This window comes from Phalaenopsis equestris, unplaced genomic scaffold, assembly GCF_001263595.1.
Source record: "Phalaenopsis equestris unplaced genomic scaffold, ASM126359v1 Scaffold213678, whole genome shotgun sequence".
In the NCBI taxonomy this organism is placed as follows: Eukaryota; Viridiplantae; Streptophyta; class Magnoliopsida; order Asparagales; family Orchidaceae; genus Phalaenopsis; species Phalaenopsis equestris.
The window spans coordinates 111,770-123,020 of record NW_018232507.1 but is presented as its reverse complement, the minus strand read 5'-3'; the positions used below and the strand labels follow the sequence as shown (position 1 = coordinate 123,020).

The 11,251-nt window shown below is 33.0% G+C and overlaps 1 pseudogene; it reads right to left on the bottom strand.

Moving 5' to 3' along the window:
* Positions 1-701: 701 nt before the first annotated feature.
* LOC110036986 overlaps positions 702-11,251 on the bottom strand; it is a 55,103-nt pseudogene continuing 44,553 nt past the window's right edge.

Below are 11,251 nucleotides of genomic sequence, written 5' to 3'. Positions count from 1 at the left end.
AACTTCTCCAAGTAAAGCCGTAAAGCCGGGGAATCCAAAGCAAGGGGAGTGAGGGACTCTGACCCAACGGGACTTGTGCTAAGGCTCACAATAAGAGGGGAGACACTCAACTCTACAACTCTACGAGGGGTATTTGGCCATGCACAGGAAGTCCTAACCTAAAGGTTGGATTTAGAAAAACCAACGATCCATCACGCAGGCACGTCGTCGCTGACCCAAGCCGGCCCACGCACCCCGTGTGGGCGATCGAACCCACACGCGTAGACTCCACTATTCCTAAGGTTGGCTAGGAGTTAGAGAATCTCACCACCGTGACAGTTGCGAACACATTTTATTTGCTTGCTCCAAGCTCACTGACGTCTGACCCACACTCCAGTATGCCTCGTAGAACGTGCACAACACAACAAAAAGACATAGGAGGTTGTGAGGTATGCAAATTATCATAAAATAAATAATTTAGCATATAAAAATATGCGACCCCAAAAAAAAGGTACTTTTGCGAGAGATGATCGCTCGACGATGGTGAAAGAGGAGAAGCTTTCCTCACAACGGAAAAGACGTCCATGCCTCTCCAAGGCGATGTATCACCACTACCCAGCGACATCGAGGTGCTCTAGCGAAGTGTCCAGTTGACGGGAAAGTCGGATGGCAAAGTAGAGGAGTTAGCTCGCCGGTTTTGTGCACCGAGAGTGAAAGAAACACTAAGGAGAGCCCAAAATTCGATCGACTTTCTCCTCGCTGATTTTTTCCGGCGTAGATACGACGTCAGCGAGGCAAAAAAGTTGGCAAGGAAAAGGTCCGACTAATTTCGAGATCTTAGCGTCGGAGTTGGAGGAGGGGCTGACGGATCTGGGTACGACCAAGAAGAGAAGAAGAAGAGAAGGAAGAGAGAAGTGGTCAGCGAAAGCTGCGGAGCAGGCGGGCCGTCGGTCGCGGGCGAGGCCAGCGGCGAGACTGCCGACAAGGAAGAAACCACTCCAGTTCGCGTGGCTTGAGAGGTGGCGCGGATCGGGCCGTCGGCCTGCGGCTGAAGGAGGGCCGCCGGAGGCTTCGATTTTCACCGGCAATGAGGAGGAGGGATGGTGAGGCTCAAACACTAAAAAACTTGAACCCTAATGGTATTTAATGGAATACAAATAATGTTCAAATTTGATTCAAAGTTATACCAAGTTGAAAATTAAATTTGTTCTTTTAAAAGCATGTTAATTATTCATTTGGGACGGCTGTGAGGCACCACACCCAGTTTTGTCCGTTTGGGTAAATTGTGTTTTGACAGCTTTTTTAAAAAGGTGCCGCTGAAATTTGCATTTTTCCACCGATTCTTGCTAGGTGAGGTGACAGCTTTCTTGTTGCAGTCTAATTTTTCCAAAAAAAATATAGTGAGAGACACTACAGCTTTTTGAACATCATATTATTTTTCAACAGCTTCACAGCTGTTTTTTAATAAGTAGTAACTGCCCTAAACAAATCCTAAGCCACTGAAAAGTAAAATCATGCATGTATTTTATAAACATGATGACGCTAATGAGAACATCAAAAGTTAATGTTGATGTGGCACCAAAATTTTGCATATGCTTTGTGAGAGATCTTTTATTCGAATTTTACCCTTTGAAAAACCATCCATTTGCCATTAAAAGTATGTCAACTCATTACTTACCTTAAACATCTCAATCGTGTTGTCTGCATATTTGCTTTTTGGCTTATACATGCAATTCAAGAGGGCATTTTTTCAAACACAAAGAGAATAAAGAGAAACATAGTTTGATAAATGAGTAGCTCAAAGAACTCAAAAATTTAAATCACAAAGCAATTAGTCTCGATGCAATTGGAATGCCATTGCTTCATAAAGCCCTTTATCTCTTGAGTTGTCATGCAAGGAGAAAGAAAAATATGTCAAGCAAAAATGAAAAAAATCACTAGATGGTTCACACACACATTTTATAATATAAGAGTAAGTTACATAATTTTGACACAATCTTTTGTATTTATATATCTAATATCTAATTTTTTACTTTTAAATTTATATCAGTTGGATTTCATAAAGTTATCTATGAAAATATGTGTTTCACTTTTAAAAAGTTATTAATAGTGTTATTTTTTATCTATGTTAAAGATTTCAATGTTATGCGTGTAATATGAAAGTTTATCTGTTAGATATTTAAATACATAAGAATTTTATTCCTCATAAAAATTATGTGTAATCATTTTCTGTCCACTTGAGACTCATTAAAATATATAAAAAATTATAAAAAATTATAAAAAAATGAATTAAAAATCGTGGACTCAGAGGGATTTAAATAAAAATCGTTTTCTGTCCACTTGAGTTCAAAAAGCTTATATTTAATTTAAATACATAAGAATCCCATTAAAAAAATTATAAAAAATGAATTAAAAATCATAACAATATATAAATTTATTTCCTTGAGTTCTCTGGACTCAGAGGGATTTAATGAAAATATAAAAAATAATTCTTGTAATTAAAACACTTTTTCTATTTAAAAAATAATTAAATTAAATATTTATAATTATTAAAATTTAATTTCAAAAATCATGGAATGTTATCTAAGTCTTCCTCTGACCTAGGTGTTTCCTCTAATAATTTTCCCGTTTAAAAAAAACAAAAAAAAATTAAAAAAAAACTTTATTTAGAATGATTAGATAAATCAATTTTCAAAATCATATTTTCTAAGTTAAAATTATTATTTAAATTAAATTAAAATTTTAAAAAATCACATTTTCTCCTTTAATGTTTTAGTTAACTCATGACTGAGCTTCCATGGAAATTTTAAGGTCACTTGAGTTTATTTGATAAGTTATGAAGCGGATGGCCCCGAGAGCAAAATAGTAATTTCAGAATTTTAATGCCTTAATTAAATTTTACGATTAATCAAAGGAAAAAATAGGTAATTTTAATCTTAATGAATTCTCTTAAATGTTTGAAGCATGAAGGTTTAATAAGGTAGAAACTAATTTTTCACATTTTCATGATAAGGGTAAAATTATAATTCAGATGATTATCATGATTTGGAAGTCAATTCAATAAGATGATCCTAAAGTAATGGACTTGAGTTATGAAGATAATAATTCACGTATTTAAAGCCTGCATATTGGATGCTAAGTCTGATATTAATGAGAATTGAAATTCAATTTCAATATTTAATTATCTCAAATTTGCTTTGAAAATTGAAATTGAGAGGGCCTAATAGTGCATTAGGTTTGATATGTAAGTATTGTCTTAATTGAGATTAGAAAAGATGGACTTAATTAATTGATAAACACTTTCAAACACTTTTGGCCCTACTTTAACTTTGGGCATTAAAATCATTAATTATTTTGGACTTGCTCTTTGATGTGCGCACTCATATAACTGTCAAATGAAATGTTAAGTGACTATCTAACTTCCTTCATTTCTCAAAATAATTAAAATGTCAAAGTTCACTGAGTAATGGGTAAGTTTAATTCAACCTCAGATGATTAATAAAATAATATGATAAGTTCAAAATGAACTTGAAACGTTTTAAGAGATCTTTAAAGCAATTTAGGGTCATTTCATGAACGCTTTGAAATCTCTTGGATATTTTGAAGGACAATTTGAACTTGCTATATTTTGTTCTAAATCATCCACTAAGATCTTTCGGGACTCACTGAGTCATTGTTTGAGGGTTTAGAAACTACACCTTCATATACTCTTACGATTTATTTAAATTTTCGCAAAATTATATATATGTTGCAAAAGCTAATCTTTTAGTTGGAAAATCGAGAAGATGACAGGTATGCTTTTATAGTATTATTTAATTTCTGTCATTTTATATTTTGCAATTTACTTTTGCTTCCAAATATTATAATTTCTTGGTTTTGCACTTTACTTTAATTGAAAAAAAACAAAACCACTTTTAAAAAATTAATCAACATTTTCAAAATATAAAACAATTTGTTTCAAAGGTAACCATAAATTTTTTGAAATGTCACTAAACTTAAAACATTTTTTGATTTTACCGGAATCCCTCGAATGAGGTAACCTACGGTTGCTAACTCGATCTCTCTATTTTAAATGGGTTTCACAACTCGTTTAAGCTAAGTAAATTCAAAAGAAAATAGTGATACCAGAATGAGTGAAAAATAGTGATACCAGAATGAGGGAACCATGAGATCCTAACCGGTGTCGCTCTAATCAACTTTTCCCCCCCATAATGTTTGTGCTTCAACTTGTCATTTAAAATTTAAAATCTTAGACTTTAGGACCACTACTTGGCCGAGGAGCCCGGAGCTAACTTTGTGGGAAGCCTTTTACAACAGCATGAGGATCTTCAACAACACATCTTTCCTTAGAATTAAATAACAAGACATAGGATTTCAAGGTCGCCTGCCTAGTACGACATAATTCCCCAACTTTTTCTTTAGGCCTTTGTATAGCCCTGCTATACAATCTAAGCCCTAACTCGCTTTAGGATTTTGAGATTTTTGTTCTTCACGACCTAAATCCTCACATCTTTCAAGATATTTGTATGACCGTCTCACATAAATGTAAGTTCAAACTAATAAAATTGGCAGGATGTAACAGTTAAATAATTTTCTTCTCAAAATTGAAGCCAAATCTTATGATAGCTTGGGAAGTCATCGAGGTTCTCCTCAAGATCCATGACATCCCTAGTTCTTCTTTCTTTGGATTCCAAAATAACAATGTTCCAAGTTTCAGTCATTTCCCTTTCACACCCCTTTGTCTGATCTTTTGAAACGTTTAATCCCTTTGAACTCCTGGAAGACAATATTCCCCTTATTTTTATCGAGACTTTTCTTAAGTAAATTCTGTTATTTAAGATGTAATTAATTATAGGGGCTTACCCTTATAGGAAACTATTAAGAACCATCTTAATATAAACACAATTTAATTTTTTGTATTAAATAGGGAAACTTTTCGGTCAAAAATGGTTTTTCGCATATTTAAACGGAAGTCATAAGTTTTTTAGTTTATTTAATAGAGCTTCACTAGAAATAGTGTGTCTACACTTCAGGATAGGTAGATTGCTTGCAGTATTAAACTCTTTTTCTTAAACTACTGGAGATATGAGATTGATTCGGCTTTGTATTTTAAAAAATTTTAAAATATTACTTTTCAAAATTATATATCTATATTAAATTAAACTGGGTGTCGGGATATCCATTCCGACAATCGAAAACTTCTAATTTAGAGACCGAGACTTCCCTTATCTTTACTATCTGCAAAAAATAAAGAGTGAAATATGAGATCTGGGAGGAAAAACTAAAGCCACAATAGCCTAGTGGAAAGGCTAATATGGATCTCTATAGAAGATCTCGAGATACAACTTATGATATTCCATCTACTTCTTCCTTCAAATAGAAGATCTCGAGATACAACTTATGATATTCCATCTACTTCTACCTTCAAACCTTCTACCTCTACTTCTACTGATCCACCTCCTAGTTTTTGGAACGCGCTATTTTGATTTGCTCTTGGTGCAGTGTCGAATGCAAGATATGGAAGAAATATGGGATCATATAAAACAATACCCACAGGGGAAAAGTGATTACAATGCAACCTATGATGAGTCAAAAGTGAGATTTTTGAAGGGTGATCATTTAGTCGAGTTTTCTACTTGTCATTGATTTCTCCACAGGAGCACTATAAGTCGATTGATGAGGACGTTCCTGGTAATGATGATGATTATGACAAGGAGGACTAGATAGTATTTACTTACCTGTTGTAGATCTTACGTGTGGATTATCTCCATTTAGTCACTTCTGATATGTGTCTGTGTTTGGATTGATATAGTCACACTTCTTATTTTATTGCTATAATGTTACTCTTGCTCCTGTTTATTTAGTATTGCCTGTGTATTTGAGTAGTATTTTAATTTATAATTTTCATGCTAAACATGTTGATTTTAGATTTACTACTGCTCAGCACCTGTCTTTACTACTTGTACCTACACTATTCTCCAATTTAGAACTTTTAAAATTTTCTCTTTCTTTATGCTTATTATGTATTGTATTGCTTTAACATATTTAAAAATTCAAGTTTGAGGGAGGGAGAAAAATCTTTTGTAAAACTAAAATTTATTTGTCCTAAATAAACTATATTTATTAAAAAAAATATTTTAACATAACATGTTGTATGTGGTGTTAACTTTAGATAGTTATAATTTTGATCGTATAAATGTTATAGTAGACTTACACAGTAGTTTTTTGTAGTTTTTTGTAATAAAGGATAACTAAAATTAAGATATTTAGTATAAAAGTATAAGAATATGCTTTTACTATTCAGAGTAGGAAAATTATATTTTTAAAACACTAAGGATTTTAGATCTACACTTAAAAAGAATTAGAGACTCTATGAAAAATCATTAATGTACTAATGAACATTTCTAAGTTAAGAAATTTAAGAAATTTTTAACTTTAGCAAGAGGATGATGAAGTTCAAATCACTGAAGACTATCTAGATATAGTAATCCACACATAAAATGAAAAATGAAAAGTAAGGATTGAAAATGATCCTGAAAGAAATAGAAAAGAAAGATCAAAATAAAAAGAGGAGAAAAAAGAAAAATATGTGGGGAGAGGCTTAAAGGGGTGCCTAATTAAAAATTATCTTCACTTGAATTATCTTAAAGAAAAAACTTATTTACAATTCTGAACTTATTTTTAGATTTAAAAGTATTAATATCTTTACTAGTGGAGTTCTCATACAATTATTTTCTTTTAATTATTCTAAGATTCCTTAGTGTGAAAAATTGCAATTATTTTTGAAATGAAAAAAAATCAAAATTCCTAACTTGATTACTAGATATAATTGCATTTTAGTTCTAACCTGAGCTATTGAAAATTTTCTAAATAGTTTCATTATCACATTTATGGGACAAAACTATAGGAGTCTTTAAGCGAAACCCACTACCATAAGTTATAATATTTCTACATAGTAAAAGAGTCACTTGAGGATAAGTAACATTTGTGTTTGGGGGAATTGACACTCCAAAACATTAGCCACTTTTTTATGTATTTCATGCTCATTTTAAGGATATTTTTCTTTAATGTAAGAAATTTTATGTGTTTTTGATTTCAGGTACAAGAAATAGTTTAGCAGAAAAAGGAGCAAAAATGGAGCAAAAATGAGTCAATTGAAGCCAACGGACAAAAATATGACATGGTGTCTAGGTGCTAGTGAGTTTGAAAGGCTTATGCCTATGCGCCAGAAATGGTTATGCATATATACATTAAATTTGGATGAATTTCAAAAATGTTCTTGAAGTAACCCTTGGTGATTTTCAAAGCTTTATGAATAAGAAAGATTTCCAAATAAAGACGAGTCAATTTTTGTGTATTTTTTACCACCATTAGGGTGGGCCCCCACCATTGGGGTGGGCGCCCACCATTATGGAGTCTTTTGTGAGTCTTGTGGAGTCAAGTTCAGTCAGGAAACCTCAGAGAATTGTTTCAGAAAAAGTTTAGGAAAATTTTGAGATAAGTTATCCCCATGATTTCTGAGTAGTTTAGGAAAATTTTGAGATAAGTTATCCCCATGATTTTTGAGTAGTTTTCTTTTCTTTTTCCTTACAATAAGAAGTAATCATGCACGGGGTTAAATATTTTAAAAATTTCTTTTATTCCAATAATTTGTGATAGTATTTTCACCGGTTCTTCATTCACTTTGCAAACCGTTCATTTATTATGTTAAAATCCATTAAGAAACAAAATGACCCGGAAGGGCTATGATTTTACCAAATAGTGAGTACCATACTAAACTTGGGATGAAGGGGATGCCACGTCCAAGGGAGAGTGCAAATAGATAAGGAGGTAATTTTTGATGGGTGTAGAATTGCTGATTATAGACTGACAAGCTATAGTTTTTATAAATTTGGTCTTAGTTTAGAACTTGAGTCCCTTGTATGTCCTATAGAGAGGGCACAGTGGATAATCTGGAAGTGAGAGGCTAGAATCTACTCAGCACTACCATACGATCAAAACTTAACTTTAGATTAGATAATATTATTTATGTGTTTGAGAGAGGGTGAAGAATAGGTATGCTCCTATTTGTCACAATACCTAATTTTTATCTTCAACCATTTGATTCCTACACTAATTATATTTTTTTGCAAGTAGAAAGACTTTTTATTATAATTGTATTCCTTTACACATTTGTAGTTTAAAAACTTTTCATTAACTTGTAACTTTAATTTATAGGTAGCAAACTTTAGTTTATACCCTATTATAAACAGTTAGATATTATTCTCCTACAAATTTAGTTTATAGTTTGAGTAGAAATATTTTTAAGCTTACATATAAATTCAATTTTTCCCTGTGGGTTTGATACTAGAATTTTTAAAGAAAACTCTACATTACTTGAAATGATATGTATATTTGTGTAGAACCCCTAGTGTGTAAGTCATTAATCAATTTTATATTATATTTTTTTTCACACTAGCCATTGAAAATTGGGTCATATTTTTCGCTATCTTTTGGAATATAAAAATCTGCATAATTGCGGGTTGGCTCACACATTCACTTGCAACTATCTTTCCCACATACTTTGTGCAGACACAAGGATAAATGCTTGCACACTCTGTAAGGCAGTAGCTTGCATACAAAGCTACATGTTGCATAATTCTCCTCCACAAGATCCTTGCTTCCTCACTACCCATGACACCGTCTAGGCATTTTATAGGTATTTGACATTGTGCTAAGTATGAGTTATGCCCCCTGGCCACTAAAGTCATGAGAGGCACAATATGTGTCTACCTGGGTATGTGATTCTTACTTGGCACAAATGACACTAACTAGTATATTCAACACTTGACATATTCTTATATGCTCACCATTTTGCATTATGCATGTTTGTCTTTTTTGCCTTTGGCCTTCGTTGCACTAATTGCAGGTTTGTATGTGGTTATTTGTCTTTCTCTCGATTTTAGAGAAATTTCCTTATCTGTATGTTATACTCAATGCAAACCAACTTGTAGCATTTGTCTATTCTTTGCATGACATCCGACTTGGGTGCTCAAGGATGGTTTAATTTCTTTTTATAGGTAGCATTTACCTGGCATACCTGGTGTGGGTATTTTTTCTGCCTGTTGCATTCTTGCATTTTTTTGCATGATGTGTGCTCTCCTTTTGGCTACCGTTGTGATTTTTTGTTCTTTAATTGATAATCATAAATTGTTGTGTCTTTTGACTGATTATATGTTCGCCTATTTTCCTTGTTGTCATATCCTACTTGTTAAGATGAGCAATATTTTTATTGGGCAAAATACCCAAGCAAGAATTGCTCATGAGAATATCTCATGACCAACTTTGTAGGCCTGTGCTAAGGCTCCAAAGACTCTAAAGCACATCATTTCTACATTATGGAACAGCTTCAATGGTTGGTATTTTAATATTTTAAAATTATAAAAATGGATATTTTTCCATTATGTATTATATGTTGTACTTTTAAAACTATTTAATTTAGACCATATGTGAGGCCTCCTCTTTTAAATTTCATCTCCTTTCATGACAAACTTTAGATCCCCTGGTTATTGAAGATGGAGCTAGTGTGGTTAGCATGTCAAAGTCATACACCGTGACTTACCTCTATAATGTGCACACACTTAGATGTTCTGATATGCACTGCGGTAGTTGGTGTGCTATGCTAGGACTAGGATGTTAGGTAGTCTTTTTCGATGTCCTGGCTATAGTTCTTTACTGTTTTGTTGCTAGTTATCACTTTTGTGCGGCTTTGTTTGTTTATTTGGTGTGATACTTACACATTAGTATATTAGGGGTGGTTTTTTTGAGGGGAGGCATGTCCAAGAGGGAGTATCTGTAATAATTTAAAGCTAACACTATTTCACCTTTTCTGCAGACTATTAAGCTCTCCACTCATAGGGCATGGTTCAATACGTTGCATGTGGGTAGCTTTTTGCTAACATGATTTTCATACATATTTAATATTTTTTTTGGACTTTTATATGTGCTTTTTAGAGTCTTTAGGATAGTCTAGTAGTGAAAATAAGATATGACATGGGTTTCGAGCTGCTTGAGGCATAGAACCATGTGACGGGGACCAAGAGTAGATGCTTGTGCCTCATATCTTAATTCTGGATTTTGATGAATAGAATTAGAATCACTCTTATATATGCAGTGTCTGGCTGCCATTTTCAATTTGTAGGATTTGTCCCCAACCCAGCGGCACCCGACCTTTTATATTCTTTTTTGCTTGTTTACTTTTCTTGTGCACTACATTTGCTAGCTTCACCCTTTTGGCTTGTGATTTTGTTTGAGCATCTTGTAGATCATTTAGGATATTTTAGGACCCTAAAATTATAAATTTTTTTTATAAAAATTCTAATAAAAGATTAATGATTAATAAAAATTTAGGATTAAAATATTTAAGATTTTAAAATCTGCATTTTACTTTCTTGCTTGGCCTTCAAACTAGTTTTAAAAAGATTTTCATAGCATGGAATCACTGATACACCTAAAATATATAGTATTTCTAGATAAATTTTTATACTTATTTTTGAGATATTGCGCTTTAATGGAAGGTATTTTTGTGTTTTTTTATTGTAGATACAAGTAAAAAATGGAAAAAATGCTTAAAGGAGTGAAAAAGGATCCAATTTGGAGCAAAAATGTGAAAAATTGTGCAAAAGAGTTTTGGTGTCTAAGCGCCAGATCCGGCGCTTAAGCGCCGGCTAAATAGAGAAAGTCACGCCTAAGCACCGAGACCTCGCACTTATACGCTAGTGGCAGTTACTAGACGAGTAAAATTGGTTTTCATGAATTTTGAAGAGGTTTTCTTTTGAAGAGGTTTTTGAGGCACCCAGTGGCTTAAGAGGTGGTTGTAACCACCATGGATGAAAATTATCATGAAAGGATGTGTATCTTGGGCAAACACATAAGGATGTGTATCTTGGGCAAACACATCTAATTGAAACACATTTTGAAGAGATCCAAAGGCACCACTTGGAAAACTATAAAAGAAAGAAGAGAGGACTTAGAAATGAGTCCTGAAAATATTGGCAAGTTTTGAAAGTTCTTCTCTAGGGAGTTATTTCAGAGAGATTTTCAGGAGCCACTTTTTATTTACTTTATCCTTTTTGTTATTTTGTTTTGAGTGATTGTAAAAGAGAAGAGATTCAAAGAAACTTTAAGAGTTTGGTGGAGGACTCGAGATAAGTTCTTATCTTTTTGTTTTAGACTACTTTTGGTTTTACTTGAGACTTGTTGTTGGTTTGACAATGATTTCTTCTTTTAAACT